We start from the raw sequence: 23,078 nt of genomic DNA, 5'->3' as shown, positions 1-23,078 counted from the left end.
GGTTAAGGGGAAATTGGAGGGAGAGGTGGTAACTTTTCTCAACATTTATGCCCCACCAGGCTCAGATTGGAGATTTTATAGACAGATGTTTGATCTGATGACGTCGGAGGCGGAGGGTATCATGATTGAATCAAAGACTTAACTCACAGCTAGACTCCTCAGCAGGTGAAACACAAAAAAGTACAATTAGTAAAAAAATAAAGGGTCTGATGTCTGAATTGGGAATTGTTGATGTATGGAGGGATTTGAATCCCACAAGTCAGGACTATACTTATTACTCATCACCACATAACATATACTCGAGGATCGATTATTTCTTGATGTACCATAAAGAGAGGAATAGAGTCGAAAAATGTGATATAGGAGTAATGGATCTATCAGACCATAGTCCTCTTTTTTTAACATTACGTCTGGTGAGTGAGAAGAAATCAACAATCTGGAGACTAAATTCAAATATATCGAAGGGACACACAAAGGAAGAAATTGTGAAGGAACTTAAGACATATATAGAGGAGAATGATAATGGTGAGGTGTCCCCTTCTGTGCTGTGGGACACGTGTAAGGCCGTAATGAGAGGAAAGATAATAGCCAAATCAGCATATTTAAAAAAGATAAGACAGTTGAAACTTGACACACTAAAATCAGAACTGAAAGGTTAGAAAGAGAGCATAAAGACAGAGGGCAAGGGCACATATATGAAGAAATTAAAAAAAAGAGAGCAGAGATAAATGAGATTTATGCGCAGGAGATCCAAAAAAAATTATTGTTCATAAAACAAAGATATTATGAAGTGGGGGGTAAGTCAACAAAACTGCTGGCATATAAACTGAAAAAACAGCAGGCAAAAAATAATATTTACAAAATAAGGGACCCATATACAGTATGAGAACAACAGTGGACAAAACAGAGGAAATTCAAAAGTGCTTTGAAGCTTATTATAAAAATCTATATGCTCAACCGAAAGCTAGTACTACAACCCAGATGGATAAATTTTTAGAGGAATTAAATTTACCAAGAGTAACAGAAGAACAGAACGAGGTGTTAACTGCTGAAATTACAGATGAAGAAATAAGTAAAGCAATCTCAAATATGAAGGCCAACAAGTCCCCGGGAGCAGACGGGTTCACTGCAGAATGGTACAGATCTCTTAAGGTAACATTAATCCCTCTTTTGTGGAAGGCATTTAACTGGGTGTTGAAGGAGGGAGAAATTCCTCACTCATGGAGAGAAGCCATTATTTAGGTAATTCCGAAAGAGGGGAAGGATGAGCAGGAATGCTCCAGTTATAGACCTATAAGTGTCCTTAATCAAGACTACAGACTGTTTACAGCCATTTTAGCCAGATGTTTAGAAATTATTCTGCCAGAAATAATTCACTTAGACCAGACGGGATTTATAAAACAAAGACAGACACAAGACAATATTAGGCGCACTCTACATGTACTACATCACGTAATTAAAAACAAGATAAAGACTGTGGTGGTGGGAATAGATACGGAAAAAGCATTCAACTCCGTTGGGTGGGACTTCTTATACAGAGTGCTGGAGCGGTTTAATTTCCATAAGACTTTCATTAAGGTCATACAGGCCCTGTATAATAAACCGACAGCTAGGATCAGGATCAATGGGAGTCTTTCAAAGTTTATCACATTAGAACGAAGCTGAACGAGAGACCGAGGATCAGGTACAGGACGCTGCAGTTACCTAAATACAAAGGAGGGCTAGCACTTCCTTGCCTGAAGAGTTATTATCAAGCTGCACAAATAAAAATATTACTGAATATATACAATCCCTCATACTCATCAAGATGGAAAGAAATTGAGGCCAGCACAACAGATGGGTTTCCTATACAGGCTATAATAGGGGACAGCAGTTTAAGAAAACACATTAGAGAAGGGACAAACCCTTGGTTGGATGTATCACTAAAGCTTTGGTTTGATTTAACTGTGAAAAATGATTTGAGAATACAAGGTAGACTATTAAGATGGATTGGATATGATTCCGAATTCATACCAAATAGAACAGATAAGAATTTTAAAAATTGGGAAAGGGGACCAACGGTATTCTGGGAGCTCCTAAGTAAGAAGGGGGTTAAACGCTTTCAAGAGATAAAAGACCAATATAATTTGACAAATCTGAATCACTACAGGTACATGCAACTAAGGCATTATTTGCAGCAAACAATAAGGGGAACCAATGAGGGGAGGGGGTCAGAAATTATTAAGATGTTCACCTCAGTCTATGAATTTAAACCGGGGAAAAAGTTAATTTCAAAATGTTATAAGGGACTGGAAGACTTAAAGGGAAATGACACGGTGTATATAAAAAGGAGTTGGGAGAGGGAGGCAAACATTGTCATATCGGTAGAAGAATGGGAGGAAATAAATGAACAGCAGTAATACATAATATTTATGTGATGGAAAAACTAACTTTTTCTTTGAGACTGGAGGTGGATAGATTTAAAAGAATTTGGGAAAACTGGATAGAGTACATAAAACCAATTAGGTCAGATTTTATCTGAGATGTACATTGTGGAAAAGAACCCCTAGTTCATAGCTACAGAAGTTGGTATAAATTTTTCTTTTGTTGTGGTTGTTGTTTTCTTTTCCTTTTACTTCATTATTATTTTTTATTTTTTTATTTTTTATTTTTACTTATTTATTTATTTTCTGTTTTGCATTGTTTTGTGTTGTTTTGAATACGCTACACTGGTAAAATGGTAAAATTCTGTTAACTTAACCGGTCCTGGTATATAGTAGACCGTAAATAATCATTATGTTTTGGGCGTGATTATATTTGTGTACATGACAAGGTATGGTCATTTATTTTTTTGATTGAAAGTAAAGGACTGAGGAAGTTATCCTTTCTTTTTTGAGGGTCATGTTTGAGAACAAAAAAAGAGAGACAAAAATTTCTATTATTGTATACCAGTTGTAAGCAGAATGTATGCTAAAATGTTCAATAAAAAGAAAATTGCAAAAAAAAAAAAAAAAAAAAAAAAATCATTCAGCTGAATAAAAACATTTTTTTCTAAAATTTTACTTAAAAATGGTAAATAAAATGGTAAAATGGTTGGATACTGGTCTATAATTATTAACAATGCTGGGATCCAAATTGTTCTTCTTCAGAAGAGGCCTCACTACAGCTGTTTTAAAAGCTGCAGGGAAAACCCTGTCTGAAGAGAAGAATTGACAATGTTTAAAAGCTCAACTTCAAAGAATCCATAAAATGTTTTAAAAAGTGATGTTTGGATCGGGTCTAAAAGGCAGGTTGTTGGTTTGACTTGGGAACTACCAAGCATGTCAGCATCAACCAGGACAAAACTGTCCAGTGTTTCCTCGGGGTAAAACACATTCAACTGAATTAAAATTAGTATTTTTATTACCTAAAATTGTGGATCTGATTAAATCATTTTTACCTCTGAAGTGGTCCGCAAAGTCCTCACAAAGAGAGTTTGTTGGAGTGTGTTGGAACTTGCTGGAATCCGGATTAATTAAACGGTCGATGGTGTCAAAGAGGATTTTGGGATTGTTGTTGTGAAATGAGATTATTCTGCTAAAATGGTCATTTCTTGCTTCTCTCAGTGCTTTGTTATATATTTTTAATTGCTCACGGTACAACTGGTAGTGCAGGTAAAGAAACTGGAGGATGTTTATCTAAAATGTCAGTAAAATTTGCAGCCACTTCAGAGGTAATATAGCGCTTTCTGACAGTTCTCACTGTTGTCTCCCGCTGAATAGAACCGGTGATATTAACAAACACGCAGTAATGGTCGGACACAGCCAAGTCAACAACAGAGGACACACCAGCTGAGAGGCCATGGCTAATGACAGATCCAGGGTGTGTCCCCTGTTGTGAGTTGGCTGTGTGACGTGTTGAGTAAAATCCATGCAGCTGAGGAGGTTTAAAAACTCTTTGGACATGTGGTCTGATGGATTGTCTATGTGTAAATTAAAATCACCGGATATAATGATAAAATTGTAAGTGGCATGGATTATTGATAAAAATTCTGAAAAATCACTGATAAAAGCAGCATCATATTTTGGTGGTCTGTAAATTGTGATGCAAAGAATGGAGGGGCTGCTAAAAACAAATGCATGGTGCTCAAAGGTGGTGTACTGATCAAATGAGATGTTTTGTGGTCTAAGTGAATCGTTGATTATTGCTGCAGTACCACCACCCTTCCTGCCACTTCTCACAGAGAATGTGAAGTTAAAATGTGGTGGGGAGGCCTCAGTGAGAACAACTGGCGCGTCTGTACCCAGCCATGTTTCAGTTAAAAATAAACAATCAATTTTATTGTCTAAAATTAGGTCATTAATAATGAAAGATTTATTAAAAGGGGAGCGAACATTAAAAAGTGCCATGTTGATGGTGACAGGTGACTTATGTAAAGAGGTGGATTGCTGGTGTTTTGGGAGAGGTCTTAGGTTATTGTAGTTCACGGAGTGAGCATAGTGGTGTCTGGTGTGTTGACGTAGTGTTATGATAACGGGAATAGGTGAAATGTTGGTGTGAATTGGTCCATGTCCGGTGTTGTGTGTAAGATGGTCAGTGGTGGAACATGATGCGTAGGAGCACGGACCTGGGGGACATCAATCAGTGGCAGACAGATCAGTTGTTGCAGGTTTGGGCAGATTGGCGTGCTGTACACCGTATGTCAGGTTGGCGGATAGCATGTGGGCACCTGATCTGTTCAGGTGAAGCCCGTCTGGCCCAAAAAGATGCCGTCTCTCACAAAAAACATCAAAGTTGTCTAAAAAGCCGACATGGTGAGTGTTACAGGCAGAGGAGAGCCAGGTGTTGAGGCTGAGCAGCCTGCTGAAGCTGCCCATCCCTCTGCCACAGGTGGGGGTGGGGCCGGAGATAAAAACACTCACCTGGGACTGTGACAAGGTTTTAAAAAGGTGGGTGAAGTCCCGCTTTAAAAGTTCCGACTGCTGCCTGGCAATGTCGTTCACTCCTGCGTAGATAATAATCCTTTTCGCCTGGGGGTGCGAGCTCAGGATGTCCGGGATTTTCCCCGTTATGTCCATGACGGTAGCCCCGGGGAACGACAGGGTGAACGCCCCCCCTCATGCGGACATGCCTCACGATGGAGTCCCCGATGATGAGGGTTGTGGGAGCATCCGCTCAATCTCCAGGGGGTCATGCCAGCTCAGCCGCCCCGACACCCACACCAGGACCCCGGGTGTGATCCCTCACCTGGTGGGGAGAACGGGAGGAGTGCCAGCGCACCGCGTCCTTAACCAGCCGCTTGCGCTGGGATGAGGAGCAGGATGTCGCAGGCGGACGGCCCCCTGCTGGACACCCACCTGATGCTGGAGGGCAGCTAGCCGTGAGTGGAGGGAAGGCTGTGGTGTCCGTCAACGGGGGCATGCTGTCTGGGGCCGCAGAAACAGGCGCAGTTTTCCTGGTGCGGGTCCCGGGCCGCCGGCTTCTCTCTCACAGTCAAATCCGCATACATGTTCGAGAGCAACAGGCTCGGGGGAGAAGGAGCCCCGCCATGGGTCCCGCTCGGGGCCCTCTTCCGCCTGCGGATGACCACTTCGGTCCAGGGGGTCCCCTTGTTTGGAGTGGAGCAGGCGGGTTGCTGACAGGACGAGGACGGTTCCCAGACAACTGTGTGCCCGAGTGCCGAGGTGATGCTCTGTGGTGCGGGCTCACCGGTTACTGAGGTCTCCAGCCAGCTAGTTAGCGTCGGGGAGACAAGACCTGATGGTGGTCAGCAGGGAATCCTTCCTCTGCACCTCGCCCGACATTCGTTGAATGTCCTCGAGAAGGTCAGCAATCCTTTTGTTTGCCTTTTTTAACAATTGTTCCACCTCTCCAGGCGAGTCGGCAGAGTCCAGTGTTGGCATGGCGAGTGTAGCTAGCCTAGGCTCCAGGCTAAAAACAAACCTAGCTAGACTAGCATAGAAGTTACAATTACTCACACACTTAAAATCCAAACATCCGATGACTAAAATCTTTTACCTTGTTAAAACATGTAGGTAAGATAAATAGGATCTAAAAGTGTAGAGTAAAACTGTGGACTGGAGGGAGATGGCAGCGCACGTAGTTTCAGCAGCTCAGTGTCTTTCCTACCGGTACTTTGTATGGCTTTTTGTGTATGTGTTCTGTCTCAACGTGATAACATTCTGTTGGGCAAACAACGTCTACAACCGGCACGATCTTCTCAGGATCGGTGTCTGCTCCGAGCGGGGCATTACAGCAGAGTTTCTCCGCTCACACAGCATCCCGGCTCTCCGTGGGTTATCATCCCCGGAGGGAGAAGGCAAAGGCAGCGCAGGGAGAGGAGGAAAAAGCGAGGCTAAGGAGGCAGCTACACAGACCACCGCTTCCCAGCCTTTTTCTGACCAACGCCAGATCCCTCGCTACCAAGATGGATGAACTGAGGCTACAGATTGCTGCAAACAACACCGTGAAAGACTGTTGTGTCCTGCTGATCACGGAGACATGGCTTCATTCATCCATACCGGACGCTGCTATCGAGCTAGCCGGCTACACGGCGCAGCGGTGTGACAGGACCCGTGACTCCGGTAAGAGCAGAGGAGGGGGACTCTGTTTATACATCAATAACAACTGGTGTACCAATACAGTGACTGTAGAGAGCCACTGCTCCCCGGACCTGGAGTACATGACTGTCAAATGTAGACCAACCTACCTCCCCAGAGAGTTTACCGTTGTCATGGTTACCGCTGTTTATATTCCGCCGGATGCTAACGCTAACTCAGCCCTCGGACATTTACATGGCAGCATTAGCAGTCAGCAGAAAGCATATCCTGACGCTGTGCACATTGTAACAGGGGACTTTAATCATGTGGATTTAAAGACAGTGCTCCCTAAATTCCATCAGCATGTCAAGTGTGCTACAAGAGGAGCTAACACACTGGATAAGGTGTACTCTAACATCAAGCTTGGCTACAGGGCTAAACCACTACCTCACCTGTGCCAGTCTGACCACATATCCCTGCTTTTGATCCCTGCATACACCCCCCTCAGGAAAACTGCTCCTACCACCATAAAGACTGTGAAAACTTGGCCTGATGGCGCTTCTCAGCAGCTGCAGGATTGTTTTAGAACAACTGACTGGGAGATTTTTGAACATCCAGACTTGGAAGTGTTCACTGACAGTGTCCTGTGTTATATTAAGACCTGCACAGACACTGTCATGGTGGACAAACACATCCGTGTCTACCCCAACCAGAAGCCCTGGATGACCCGGGAGGTCCAGCAGCTGCTGAAGTAGAGAAACACCGCTTTCAGGTCTGGCGACAGGGCTCTCTACAGCACAGCCCGAGCCAACCTGAAGAAAGGCATCAGAGAGACCAAGTCGGACTACAGGAGGAGGATTGAGGACCACCTGGACAGTAACAACAGCAGGCAAGTGTGGCAGGGGGTCCAGCATCTCACCAACTACAGGACCGTCCTCGGAGCTGTTGAAGGTGACACTTCACTGGCAGAGGAGCTTAACCTCTTCTTTGCCCGTTTTGAAGCCGACCCACCTGAATCAGCTATGCCACATCAGGTGGCACACAGCAGCTCCACTCTCACAGTGCAGGAGCACGAGGTGAGACGCACTCTGCGGGCTGTCAACCCAAGGAAGGCTGCTGGACCCGAAGGTGTCTCTGGTCGGGTGTTAAAGGACTGTGCAGACCAGCTGGCTGGAGTCCTCACCAGGATTTTCAACCAGTCCCTGTCCCGCTCTATTGTCCCTACCTGCCTGAAATCCTCCACCATAGTCCCCCTGCCCAAAAAGACCCTCATCACCAGCCTCAATGACTACCGGCCAGTAGCACTCACACCGGGGGTGATGAAATGCTTTGAAAAACTGGTCCGGAGTCACATCACAGGACTCCTCCCACCACTCCTTGACCCACACCAGTTTGCTTACCGGGCTAACAGATCCACAGAGGATGCCGTGGCCACAACTCTCCACGCTGCACTGTCTCACCTGGAGCAGCAGGGGAGCTACGCACAGCTGCTCTTTGTGGACTATAGCTCGGCGTTTAACACCATCCTCCCCCACAGACTGATGACCAAGCTGGTGGACCTCGTGCTTCCACTCTCCACCTGCCTTTGGATCATTAGCTTCCTGACGGGCCGCACACAGAGGGTGAGAGTATGTCCCCACACATCCTCGGCACTCAGCCTCAGCACTGGCTCCCCACAGGGCTGCGTGCTGAGCCCCCTTCTCTACACCCTCTACGCCTAGGACTGCACCCCCTCCCACGAGAGCAACGTCATCGTCAAGTTCACCGATGACACCACAGCGGTGGGGCTCATCTCGGGGGGTGGGGGACGAGTCGGCCTACAGGGACGAGGTGGAGCAGCTGACGGTGTGGTGCAGGGAGAACATGTTAAGCTTGAAGCTCTGGAGATACTGGACCCACAAAGCGGAATGCGGTAGAAGAGAACACACTTTAAAAAGGAACAAGGTGGTACAAAAACAAGAACAAAAAACACTGGAGATCCACCAGCGAGGCTGGACGTGGCAGGCTGGGCAAGGTGAGGCAGACAGGGCAAGGAGAGGCAGGCAGGGCACGGAGGAGCAGGGTCTGAGGAAACGGAAATCCAAAAAATCACAAAATGCAAAACAGGAAAAAATGCTAACGCTAACACTGGAGCCGAGTAGTTACCACGCATTGGCAAACGACGAACTGGCGATGAGTGGCGGTCTGAACCAGGAATATAAAGGCAATACATTGATGGGATGATGACGGGATGAGAACCAGGTGCATGAGTGCAAAATCATCGGCTGCACCCTCCCCACACTGGAGGCACTGCACAGTTCCCGCTGCCTCAGAAGGGCTCAGAACATTGTTAAAGACACTTTCCATCCTGGTCACAGCCTGTTTGAGCTGCTGCCATCAGGCAGGCGATACAGAAGCATCAAGGCCAGGACAAATAGGCTGAAAAACAGCGTCTACCCCACTGCAGTAAATGCACAATGCTGCTAAGAGATAGTGCAATTAATTGTGAATTTGTGTTTGTGTATTTCTACTGTTTACTTTTTTTATTCTATTTATTGTGTTTTGTTTGTTTGTCCTTTTTTACAATGTTTTTTTTTTTTATGTTGAATGAATGATTACCGTTAAGGATCACACTTTTAATTTCGTTGCACATTGTACAATGACAATAAAGACATTCTATTCTATTCTATTCTATTCTAAAACTGGGTAAAACTGGTTAAAAATGTCAGTGTATGACAGAGCGTCTCACAAAGCGACTCATACACACGAGCATGCACTTCTATTCAACATGCAGATGTTGAATAGAAGTGGTCCGAGAATGGACCCTTGAGGAAGCCCACATGTGATCGTAGTTCACTCAGATTTATGGTTACCAACTGACACAAAAAAGTCCCTATCTTGTAAGTAAGATTTGAACCATTGTAGCACAGTGCCGGTGAGTCCCACCCACTTTTCCAAACTGCTAAGTAGAATATTATGATCAATTCTATCAAATGCAGCACTTAGATCTAGTAATACCAGGATGTAGGATTTACATGCATCATTATTCTGATGAATATCATTTAAGACTTTGATAAGTACAGTCTCAGTGCTGTGGTGCGGCTGAAATCCAGACTGAAATGTGTTTAAAAGATTGTTTTGCATCATAAAAGTATGGATTTGCTGGAAGACAACCCTTTCAATGATTTTCACCAAAAATGGCAGATTTGATATTGGCCTATAGTTACTAATTGTTGTGGCGTCCAGATTTGATTTTTTAGAGGAGGTTTTATTCACTCTCGGTGCCGTATTATATGTTTTTGTATGTGTGAACGGTTGTGTTTTTAGCTTAAAACACCACCTTATGTTGGGCAATGTACGCGTACAGTCGTCAGCACCTTTGAGCTTGGGATTGTGCTGCGAGGTACCATTTTCGCTGGACTTTCATCGCTACCAGGACATTCCGGAGGACGCAGTACATCTGGAGCTATGCAGTTAAAAATGGTTTTAAAAAAGTTTGAAGGCAGAATATCAAGGCAGCATGTTGTGGGTTTTAATTTTGAAAAGTTTTGTAATCAAGGAGGCTAAAATGTCCTAGATTAGCCGGAGGACAGGAAGGCACAAGTGTTATCATTCCTGAGCTGGAGCTGCACACTGCCTGTCCTATCTGCAATATTTTGTTTGTTAAGAAGGCTGCAAAGTCATTACATGACTTGTTGGACAGTCGTTCAGGAGGGAGTGATGCTGTGGGGTTGGTCAGTCTGTCCACTACAGAAAAAAGTGTGCGGGCATTATTACAGTTTCTATTGATAATCTCTGAGAAACAGTGGCAGCTCCTGACAAATTTCTCAGGGGGGGCAACTATTGCGATGATGGCTAAGATGACCCATTCAATGGGTAAAATAATAATAAATAAAAGTCAGATAGCTAACTTTACAGTGTTACATTGCATTTTTAATGTGGTTTTCCTGTTCAACCACTAGATGGCAACACCAGACATGAATTGTACACATGGTAGTATTTTTGTACAGCTATATCAAGTTACCGTATTCATCCGAACATAAGACGACATTTTTTCCATTGAAAATGCCCTGAAAAAACGCCCTCATCTAATATTGGGGGTCTAAGCAAATACACATGTATTGTACTATAGGTAGGCTCGCCTGATGCCGCGGTTACCGGCGAATGGCCGCATTGCGCAGTCAATAATCAACCATGTTGTCTGTCATTGTCCGTTGTGCTGCTGCAGCCGCGTATGAAAAAAAAAGTTGATTTATAATGAAAGGTATATATGGCAGTATGTGTGCGCCACTCAGCTGTCAGATCCGGCAGACCTGACCGGGTGGGCGCGGCACTGGCCGGCATCAGGCGAGCTGGGCGAGCCGGCCGCTCAGCTGTAAGATCCGGCAGACCTGACCGGGTGGCCGCAGTACCGGCCGGTGCCGCGGCCCGCCTGATGCCAACCGGTGGCTTTTTTATTCAAACAAGATTTTGTCCATATAAAAAGTATTTTTCCAAAAAAGGGTCTTGAAAAAGAGGGGTCGTCTTAAAATCAGGGTCGTCTTTCATGCGGGTCAATACGTTAAATGCCTCAAATACAATAGGTTGCTGCCTGCAGTTCCTAGCCATGTTCATCTTGCTGTCTCCCGCCCGACGCTGCACGTATCGTCCATGCATGCATCAGTGCGTATGACGAAATCACGTTGGGGCAAGCCCTCCCTGGGCCCATAGAAATGAATTGTAGGGTCCAAAATGTGAAAAAAAAAATCTCACCATGTAAGTCTATGAGAGCGCCTGGGGCGATTTTCAATCTGCCCGAGATCGCCCCAAGGGGGCGGGGCTGCTGGTTGGAAAGTGACATTCAGGCTGCTGATGTCACAGTGATATTCAGGCTGCTGATTTGACAATAATATTAAGACCTAGACCGGCAAAATAAGCTCTTTTCTCTCTCTTTTTTTCGTTTGGCTTTAGGAGGGCGATGCACTATCGCCCACTATGGGCCAGCCGCCCCTGCTGAGAAATATGATTGCCTTGCATTCTTCAGTTACTGATTATAGTTGTGAAGACTCTCTTTATAAATGTCGTAATATACCTGGAGTTTGTTTTTTCGCCACCTGCGTTCAGCTTGTCTACATAATCTTTTGTGTTCTTTAACCAATGTGGCGTTTCTCCAGGGTGCCTTTTTTCTGCCCGACAGAACTTTGGTCTTAATTGGGGCGATAGAATCAATAACAGTCATAACATTGGAGCTAAAACTGTTTACATGGTCATCAACTAGAGCTGAGGGCAGGGTTGGAGATGGTGTAAAACCCTGGGTGAATAATGCACAGGTGTTATCATTTATGTAACGCTTTCTGATCACCTCTGCTTCACTTTTCATATTATTAGCAGAGGTGGTCATTTTGAACGAAACACAGTAATGGTCAGATAAAGCGACATCGTTCACCACAACCTCAGAGATATTAAGACCTTTGGAAATAATTAGATCTAATATGTGTCCTCTGTTATGTGTTGATTCTGTGACATGCTGAGAAAGTCCAAAGTTATCCAGGATATTTAAAAGTTCCTTAGCACACCCATCTGTAAGATTATCAACATGAATGTTAAAATCTCCCACTAAAACAACACAGTCAAAATCCATGCACACAATAGACAGCAATTTTGCAAACTCATCAAAAAATCCTGCATTATATTTGGGGGGTCTGTGGATGGTCACTAAAATTGCTCGACAGGGGGATTTTAACTGAGTGGCAACATATTCAAAGGAGTCAAACTGACCATAAAACATTTGCTTGCACTGGAAGCTGTCCTTGAACAGGGTGGCAACTCCGCCACCTCTCTTGTGTATTCTCGCATGGGCGTCGCAGCCGCGGGGGATGCGGGTGTTGTGACACCCGCACTTTCACAGAAACATGATTTCATCCCCCCCACTTTTTCCTGAGGTATTGCTAGTCGCCGCTGAAAAGCAACAAAGTTCACAAAATAATGCAATGTTTGGCGGCTCTTCATCAGTGTTTACAACTGTTTCCAGCGGCAGTCCTTCCTTGTTTACAATGGTTGCTAGGCAACAGTAATTCCGTTCTTGTTCGTAGCCGGCGGCATGCACGTAGCTGGCGCGTGCGCGAATGTAAACAAAGCCGAAACTTTGTTTCAGTCACGTGCCGCCGGCTGTGACAAGGAAACACAGATCAGAGGGATGAAATGCATGGTTACATATGGAACCTGGAGGCCTGTACCATAAAGCTGGATTAACATAGCCGGGCTTTCTCTTAGTTATCTGGCTTCACTTAACCAGACACCCGCACTCCGGATTTTCGGTACCATGAAGCCAGTTATCACCTCTAGATCTGTGCGCGCTCACATAAAAAGAGCGGTGTTTGCTGCATACGACCAATCACAGACAAGGAAAAATCTACCTGAGCCGCATACTTCACATCCGAGGAGCAGACAGTAATCTGAAATAACGAGGAATATAAATCCATCATCCAGGCAAAAAGCAACACAGCTGCAGCTGCCAACAGCCGCAAGGAATGGTGGCAAAAATCGCCGACTGCGTCAATGCATAAATTAGTGGGATTATAATCTGACTTCCCCACCATGACAGCAGCAGTAGATGTGACTGCAGTAACATTTGTGTGTTCAGTAAATGAATGTGTCTCCCACTCAGCCGTACACTCCTGCAGAGGAACTGGCCCTCTCTCATAGTGAGGGGCGACCCTCGCTGGACCGCTGCCCTCAGTTTGAGTTTCAGCAGAATCGTCACTTTGATTCAACTGGTTTAGATATTTAATTTTATAAAGCATCTGACGCCTTGTGTTTATTCTGCTGGTTAAAATATTATTTCACTGTCACTTAAAGACAGTAAAACATTTGGCACCAACTCTCATGTGGACTTTTCAGGGCAGCCAGCCTAAATACTAAATATGAGCAAACTAATGGAAACCTGAAGGAGCCCAGAGGCTGGTGTGTATTTAATCAGGCTTTTATCTAACCCTCTGAATTAAATATTTTTAAAAATCATTACATCAGTCTACAGGATCAATTTTTGGTTGGACAGTGTAGAGTCATGAGTAGCCTAAAAAAAAGAAGAATTCCTTCTTCTCTTTAAACTTGAAAAAATGTGAGAGAAAAACAAACAATTAAAATGCCTCCAGAGCAGGTTAGGTGTTCAGCATATGTTACCACGGCAACATACCCCGAATCCCCGATAAAAAGTAAACCACCTTTACGGTACAGAAAACCCAGGGTTAAGCCTGAAGTTACCGAAATCCAGCTTAATGGTACAGGCCTCGGGTTCTCTGACTGGAGAGACTAGATCTAGTACATGATAGAGAACGGCTATTTAGGCCAACTAGTTGGTAATGTTGATTTTTTTTTTTTTTTTAATAGTGATGCAGAAGGCAATTTATGATGCCATAGAGGAAATATTTACATTATTTTGGATGGAAATACTGTACATATTCATTTACTTCATCATTTTTTCAACACATTTCTAATATGTAGACACTTAAAATAAACCGTTACTTGTTATTTTCTTGCTCTACACTCTTTACTCTATAAGTCACTTGACTATATTGTAATGGTGCTATTTTCTACAAGATAGTACTGGTTTTGAGTATTGATTTTGTAATGTGGAAGAACTTGCCAATTTCAACCACCCAAGGAAAAAAAGACAATTACAGTCTTATTGTTTAAATTTTTGTGAAAGTCACTGATTATAGTATATGAATGCTGGTGAATATAGTATCTTATAAGATATGTCTATAATTACTAGCATTAACAATAATTTATTACTATTATTGTTGTTGTTGTTGTTATTATCATCATTATAATTAGTAGTATTATTGCATGACATTCATTTTGATTTGGCATGTCGTGGAGACTGGAACGGATGTCAAAGGTAGGAGGTTATGGTGCTCATGTCCCAACCCCAGATCCCCCACTCTTTCAAAATCGCTGCCCCGCCCCTGTATTCTCGCTTCACTAAAGAAACTAAAATTTGGAGGGGCTGTCTCAATCAGAAGTGCTGCACTATTTTCCTGACCTAGCCATGTTTCATGCCACCGGCTGTGTGAAATTGCTGGCATAAGGGGGAAAGCAGCATGGTGACTGTCCTATCTCTTCTTTTCTTGACATTTGCGGTTGTTGTTTTGGGAGCAGTAACTGTCTCTCTGGCTGCTCCCTGTGTGCTGACCTTCCTGCTTATCAGTGCATATATGTTCTGATAAGATGACTTGATGGTGTGGCGTATGTTGGTGTTTGAACTGTATGTCTGGAGCCAAGGTTGTTTGGGTGAATCCCGTCTGGCATGAAGCGGCTTTTTATGTTCCAAAGAATATTAAAATTGTCAATAAATCCAACCTGTTGCTCGAGACAGGCTGATGACAGCCATTGCACTATTTGTATTTGGGTTCGGATTCGGGCTTTTAAAAAAAACTTAGGATTCTTTATTCGGATTCGGGAAGAAACCGGAAGTGGGCGCACTAGAGACTTCCGCCGAGGTAGCCGGCTAATTTCCGGTTTAGCTCTCGGCTAACTAGAACGGGAATAAAATATGACAAGATATTTTTTCCATTGAAAATACCCTGAAAAAACGTCCTCATCTAATATTGGGGGTCTAAGCAAATACACATGTATTGTACTTGCATATGTAAACCAGTAGGTAGGCTCGCCTGATGCCGTGATTACCAGCGAATGGCCGCATTGTGCCGTCACTAATCAACCATGTTGTCTGTGTCATTGTCCGTTGTGCTGCTGCAGCCGCGTATGAACAAAAGTTGATTTATAATGAAAGGTATATATGGCAGTATGTGTGTGCCGCTCACCTGTCAGATCCAGCAGACCTGACCAGGTGGGCGCAGTACCGGCCGGTGCAGCGGCCGGCATCAGGCGGCAGTCGTTTCGCGGGGGTTGTGACACTCAAAAAATGTATCCACCGTTTTATAGCCGCTTCTTTTCCCGTTATTGTCTATGACAAAATGCTTTTTGTGTTACTGCAGTGCTGCCTGCTCGTGTTCTGTGCTGCTGCTCCTCTGTGATGACGTACGGGACTGAACACCAAAACCAAAGTGTGGCAGTGTCTCAGATGCATGTGACTGACTGAAAACACGCACCAACATGTTTTTTGTTACATTTTGTTTTAATCTCTTGTAATTGGCTCAAAATCATGCTCAAAACACGCATCCAAGCGTTTTTTTTTTCTCCCAAATACTGAGGAGAAACTTCGGACGGAAAAACTACTCGGGATCAAAGCATTATTTGTGTACTTCCGAATATCGTATTCGGGTTCGGGTACATCCCTATCTCAGACCCAGATTTATTCTTGAGGATGTCAAATGAGCCAGCATGAATAACAATGCTCTTAATATGTGGCCGTGTAGACATGATGTCAGGTAGCATAGCTGCCACTTCTCTGACTGATGTGTTATTCACAGTTAGATTTTCAGTCCTGGCCATTTCCACCTGCCTCGTTATAAAATCCCCAAGCAGAATAGTGTCTATCTTCTTAGCTTTGTTTTTAGCGGATTGCTCTCTGGCTCTCGGCCTGGCACTGGCTTGTGACCCACTAACTTTGTTATTGTTCAGTCTCATAGTCTCACCTTTATGAGTTGAGGGACTCTTTTTCCTTCGTCGCTGCTCTGTTTCCGTGGTGTGTGCGGGGGGGGACACAGAGCCGTCCACACGGGGGGCCTGCCGGCTGTCAGCTGGGTGGGGGGCTGCCGGCAGAGGAAGACTCCCGAACTGGGGAGACATGGGACGGGCTGCATCATCCTTGAGCTCGTCGGAGTCCGGCGCTTCGAGCCGTGATGACAGAGGCTCAAATCTGCTGGAAAGGCTCAGGTGGGATGAGAGACCGAGTGAAGTCCTTTTTTTGCCCCTTAACACCACCTTCGACCATTGCAGCTTACGACGGGGCGTTGAGCTGCTGGGCTGCGGAAGAGAAGCGGCAGGATCCCAGGCTACTGTGTCCTGAAGAGCAGCTTTTAACGATGAGATCTGTAGAGACTGCTCATGAGCCACGTCCTGGGTGTTTGTCAGCAGCTCAGATTGGGACTTGAGTTCCGCTGACAGCCTTCGGATGTCTTCTCTGAGGTTGGCAATAATCCTGTCTTTCCTAACGAGTTGGTTTTCATCTGGAGGGCTGGATGTAACCATCTGCTTAGCAAACCAAGCTAAGTTGCTACAGGCAGTCTGACTGTGACCAAGTAAAGTCACTCTTCAATGGCGGTAAAAATGGTAAAAATAAATAAAAGCCCCACAGAAAGTTATGTGGTGATAGAAAATGATTAAAAATGATTAAAAGCTTAAGTAAAGTAAGTAAAGGAAAGAAAAGCAGAGAGCAAAGAGCGGAGTGTCTGCGCTCCTCCGCGCTCCAAGGACAACTCACTGCTGCCCCCAGTGGCCTTCTGTAGAGCACGTGGTAACACCTGATTGCTTTCTTTGGTATAAATTATTATTTTGGTATTATTATTATTTTCAGGTGAAAATGATGTGGATGTTAAGAAGTGGCGCAAGTTATATTGAAACTCTCTCTGACTGCGAGCTGATCCCAAATCAGACGTACAAACTGTCTGGACATCCTGCCAACCATGTCCAGCCTAAGGTAAGCCAGTCCTCTCTGCTCCCAGCCCAACCGCCACCATGTGTCAGATTTCATTTCTCATTTCCACGTTGAAGTTGAAGTTTGTTAATTTTGAGCCCTTAAAGCAGAATGAATGTAAACATCACTTTCAAGTTGGACCCTCCTCCTTGGCTGAGCTGACTGTCACCAGCCAGTTTTCCTTTTACTAGTAGTGGTTGGGTTGATGATTTCCAGTATGTGCAGCTGGTATCAGCGAGGATATAAATTTTGAGCAAAAGCTCAGGAACACCCTCTGGGAGCTGATGGAGGTCTCAATAGAGAATAAAGAAACTTCATGCTGTGGGCAGAACTCGATATAACTTGATATAAATTCAATAAGCCCAAATGTTCTATACATATGGTTCTATAATACACTATACATGTGGTGTTATCGTTATTATGAGAAGAAAAGCCATCCCTTTCATCCATGACACAGAAGAAACCCTTTAGTAACTCAGTTCAAGCATCACAGGCCGACATTATCACATCACCCAGAAGACGTTATAAATCTTTTTTTAAAAATCATCCACAAGACGACGGTCTGAGTTCAACACTCAGATTTCAGATCTGTTGCTCAAACTTACAAGACTCTTGCACTTCCAATGGTAGAAGTAAAAAATACGTGGTTTATCTTGACAGCTGCACAGTGTTGATGGAGGTGTGCACTCAGTGCTTTCAGTTCCAGTTCATTTAATCACATTTAATCACAGTTACAGTCTCAGGGATTTTTCTGGCCCACAGAACAACACCCGCTGACCAGAACCCTCCCAAACTCACACAAAAATCACAGAGTCCAACAAGGGAAAACTAGTAGCTCTACAGTTCCCTCTTTTAAATTCTCTGATCTTTTTTTTTTTTTTAATTCCAGAATGCAAAATTCGTGAACTTTAAAGAATACCATAACTACACTGCTTCGTTTGAAGTCCAGCTCGCTATCGATGTGAAAATCGTGGAGCTGGAGCTGAAACTTTTGAGGCCTGGGTGGCTGCCAGACTGGCTGTTTGGATCACATGAGCCTGTGGTGTGGAGCAGCGTCGTCCAGCTTACAGGTGAGAGACTAGGATTACACCGCTGAACAGTAATCAGCAGAACAAGCTTCGATCTAGAACACAGGAGGTAGCAACTGGTCAGTAAGTTTTTTGTTTTGTTTTTTAAGTTTTTGTTTCTGGGTTAGAATAGGCCAGGATAGTCTGGCTTTGTTTTGACTGAGCACTTTCTGGTTTCAGTCTCTGAGTTTCGATAGGTGGGTCAGCTGACACGGGTCACGCCCACTCTCTGGTCCTTTGTTGTGGAAATCTGAAATTGACGGGTTCAGCCTCATTAAGGAGCTGTGACTGGGCATAGCTGTGGCATCTTCTGGTATTTAAACACACAGCTGCACTGAAGCGCCAGACTCTCATGGCCTGGCTTCTCACTCACCATGTGCTACCATTACATCCCTGTCATCCAGGCCAACCGCAAAAAATGCCTCGGTCACAAAAGACTCAGGACTCTGAGGAAAGCCTCTGCCACTCGCTAATTGTTATTCTGCTGTAAATCAGACAGAACTCATCCAAGCATGTCTACTAAACTACATGACATTCAGATGCTAGCCCTGACCGAAACTTGGGTCCATCCAGAGAACACAGCCACACCTGCTGACTCCACTCCCTCCCACACACCTTGCCCCAGTGGGCGAGGAGGTGGTACAGACTGGAGATTCACTAAGCTTTCTCCCCTATGCCAAAAGTCGTCCATTGAATACCATGCAGTCATGGTCACCACTCCCACTAAACTGATTGTGGTTGTCACCAGGGATACTCAGCCATGCCTGAAGATGGCACCCCACTCATTGTCATGGGGGACATGAATATCCATTTTGACAAACTACAAGCAGTGGACTTCTTTGCACTTCTGTCCTCATTTGACCTAAAACAGGCTTCCACTACTCTAATACACAATGCAGGCAATACACTCGATCTGTTTTTTACTCGAAACTGCTCCACAACACATCGGACGGTCACTGGCTTGCCTTTGTCAGACCACTTCTTTGTTCAGTTCATGGCCACCGACCAGAACATCCTCATGCTCTGCACGCCTCCTGGTCCAGGTGCTTGTGGTTTCTGCAGCTCCTTCCTGGCGGCATGCTCAACCCTATTATCAGTTCACCATTTAGTTTGGAGTTTATATTGTCTGAACATACATTTTTAGTAGTATTGCTCTTGTTGTTGTTATTTTAATCTAAATGCACACTGCTTCCTCTCCACAGCCATTCCAGCATCACACACGGCAGCCGGTAAGATAATTCCCTTTCTTGGACAAATTCACTTTCATTTATTGGAAACGTTTAGGTGCTAGCCCAGACCGAAACCTGGATCCGTCCAGAGAACACAGCCACACCTGCTGACTCCACTCCCTCCCACACACCTTGCCCCAGTGGGCAAGGAGGTGGTACAGACTGGAGATTCACTAAGCTTTCTCCCCTATGCCAAAAGTCATCCATTGAATACCATGCAGTCATGGTCACCACTCAAACTAAACTGATTGTGGTCGTCATACAGTCGTATGAAAAAGTTTGGGCACCCCTTAGGAAAATCACTGCATCAATTTGTCACTTGCTGAGCTTTTGAAGCAGCAACTTCATTTTAACATATGTTATACCTTATGGAAACAGAAACATCTCAGTAGTGAAATCATTTTTATTGGTCCAACAGAAACATTTTTATGTGCATTTAAACAAAAATAGGCATGTGCATAAATGTGGGCACCCCAAAGAAATAATTGCATTAATATTTCGTAGAGCCTCCATTTGCTGCAATAACAGCCTGTAGACGCCTGCTATAGCCACAGACAGTCCCTGAAGTATTTTGGGCCATTCCTCCATACAAAACGCCTCCAGTTCAGTCAGGTTTCTTGGCTTCTGTGTGTAGACAGCCTGCTTCAAATCAATCCATACATTTTCAATGATGTTCAGGTCTGGGGACTGGGATGGCCATTCCAGAACATTGTACTTGTGCGTCTGCATGAATTCCTTGGTGGATTTTGAACAGTGCTTAGGATCATTGTCCTGCTGAAAAATCCAGTCCCAGCATAGCTTCAACTTTGAGACCGACTCTTGAACATTCTTGTCAGGAATCTGCTGACACTGAGAGGAATTCATGTGGCCCTCAGCTTTAACAAGGTTTCCAGTACATGTGCTCGCCACGCAGCCCCATAACATGATGGACCCTCCACCAAATTTCACAGTAGGCAATAAGTTCTTCTTATGGAATTCAGTGTGTTGTTTTCACCATGCATACCTCCTCTTGTTCTGACCAAATAACTCTATCTTAGTCTCATCTGACCACAGTATTTTTTTTTCAAAATGCGTCTTGCTTGTCCAGATGTGCTTTTGCATACCTCATGTGACTCTTCTTGTGACGAACACTCAGGAAAGGCTTTTTGCACATCACCCTTCCAATGAGCTTTTCCTGGTGCAAAGTACGCTGGATTGTGGAACGATGAACAACTCCACCATCAGCAGCCAGATGTTCTTGCAGTTCTCTGGAGGTGGTCTGTGGCTTGTCTGTGACCATTCTAACCATCCTTTGCCTGTGCCTTTCCTGTATTTTTTTTGGCCTACCACATCTTTCCTTCACAAGGACGGTTCCTGTGGCCTTCCATTTCTGCACTACATTTCTGACTGTGGAGACAGACAGTCCAAACCTGTACCCTTCTCCTAATTCATAATAATGAATTATCTTAGTTTTTAGGTCAGTCGAGGGTTGTTTAGAGGCCCCCATGTTGCCACTCTCTAAGAAAGAACCTAGGACAAGCACAGCCAGAAATTACCTATGTGAAACAGCCTTTTTCATGATTGGTTCCACCTGTCTTTGTAATAGAAGGTCTAACGAGCTAATCAAAGCAATTCTGTGCTGCAGTCTGTCAGCTATAAATCCCTACAGGTCTTGAAATGAATGCGATTAAAAGGGTGCCCAAACTTTTGCACATCACATTTTTTACATTTTATTTTATTATAATAAAACTATGTAATGTTACTCTAAGAATTTCGGTTTGGAAAACATTCAAATGTCTACATCTCTGTAGGAAAACAAATCTTGTTGCTGTGATCTTCTCTTATAAAGGTAGAGCAAATTATCATGAAATCTCAGAGGGGTGCCCAAACTTTTTCATACAACTGTATATCGCCCACCAGGGATACTCAGCCATGCCTGAAGATGGCACCCCACTCATTGTCGTGGGGGACATGAATATCCATCCTGACAAACTAAAAGCAGTGGACTTCTTTGCACTTCTGTCCTCATTTGGCCTAAAACAGGCTTCCACCACTATTAATACATAAAGCAGGCAATACACTCGATCTGTTTTTTACTCGAAACTGCTCCACAACACATCGGACGGTCACTGGCTTGCCTTTGTCAAACCACTTCTTTGTTGAGTTCATGGCTACCGACCAGAACATCCTCATGCTCTGCACGCCTCCTGGTCCAGGTGCTTGTGGTTTCTGCAGCTCCTTCCTGGCGGCATGCTCAACCCTATTATCAGTTCACCATTTAGTTATGAGTTTATATTGTCTGAACACACATTTTTAGTAATGTTGTTGTTGTTGTTGTTATTTTAATCTAAATGCACATTCCTCTCCACAGCCACTCCAGCATCACACACGGCAGCCGGTAAGATCATTTCCTCTCTTGGACAAATTCACTTTTGTTCCTGTGATTTTATTGGAAATGTCACCAATTTAGACTTCCTCACTGCTTTTAGTAGGTTTTCTGAGGCTGGAGCACAAATTATAGGGAGGGAAACATGGAAATAAATCAACAGTTGATGTGATTTGTTTGTGGCACACAATAACTGTGTTGATTCTGAAAAACTGTGAGGAATTTTGTGAGAGTGGGACAGGACAGGAGAGATAACCAGCCTCCATACTGGGCCTCCTCTCATCTCTTCTTCATTGTCTCTATTGTTGTGTGTGCTCATTGAATTTCAGCCATTATTCCTGCTGATGAGAGGCTGCGTGCTGTTCGAACAGAGTTCATTAAGCGAGTGTCTGGACCTGTTCTGGACTCTCTGCTGCTACAACTTCGGGCCCTGAATGTAATAAACCACAGAGAAGAGGATGCAGTAAAAGATATAACCCTGAAGTCTGATAAAGCAACAGAACTGATCGACATGGTGATAAACAAAGGACCAGATGCCAGTTCACATATGATCACCATCTTATGTGAGGAGGACAGGTTCCTTTCAGCTCATCTGAAGTTGCAGGATCTCCTCTGAACAGCACAACTCAGACTGCCTCTCTTAAACTACCGTCACACAGAGAATTTATGTCTTCATGGTGTTTTTGTTCTTTTTACATGAACTGTTTCACCTTGGAAGGAAGGTGTAGATGACCTTTTCATTTTAGGATTAGATCATTTTTATTGTTCACAAGTGGGGAAAGTTGCCTTCAGCTTCACAAGGTAAAACACATGACAGTATTTCACAATAAGAGCCCAGCCTGCAGGGTGCAGACAGCACTAAGGGACCTGGTTCCAGTGTGATGCTGGTTACCAGTTTAAACAGTTCTTGGATTTGCCCTGAGAGACTTTGTGTAAATGTTCTTGGTTGCTGCAGCGGCTCTGTAGCGCCTCCCGAGGGCCGTTTGATGAATTTGTTGCAGAGGGGATGAACAGGATCAGACCCAGTTTGTTCAGCTGTTTGTCTCTGCTGCAGTTTACATTCTATACGTCCCAGTCGTCTCTGCTCTTTCCCAGTCATTTGACAGGCTGTGTTTGTAATTCTGGATATTTGGTCTGTTTTGATTCTCAGAGCCAGGCGGCTGCACCATGTCCACATATTCAAAGTTCAAGTTAAAGCTTCCTCCATATTGAAGCTCCTCTCCTGCCTCAGCAAGCTGATCATTGATCAGAGGCGGTGGTGACTGATTGATCTATGATTACTGTTATACTGTCTCCACCCAAATGCAGACACTTATTGGATTGGATGCGTATAAGCCAATCACAGTGCTCCACATCATCTGA

General features: G+C 44.3%; 1 long non-coding RNA gene across 1 annotated transcript; it reads left to right on the top strand.

Annotated features, from left to right (window-relative positions):
• Positions 1-13: 13 nt before the first annotated feature.
• On the top strand, positions 14-21,728 carry LOC115363608 (uncharacterized). The gene is made up of 4 exons (XR_003928601.1): positions 14-25; positions 16,959-17,058; positions 17,945-18,125; positions 21,702-21,728. It is a non-coding gene; the product is annotated as an uncharacterized LOC115363608 (long non-coding RNA).
• Positions 21,729-23,078: the final 1,350 nt, after the last annotated feature.

This window comes from Myripristis murdjan, chromosome 8, assembly GCF_902150065.1.
Source record: "Myripristis murdjan chromosome 8, fMyrMur1.1, whole genome shotgun sequence".
Classification (NCBI taxonomy): Eukaryota; Metazoa; Chordata; class Actinopteri; order Holocentriformes; family Holocentridae; genus Myripristis; species Myripristis murdjan.
This window is presented reverse-complemented; position numbering and strand designations above follow the sequence as displayed.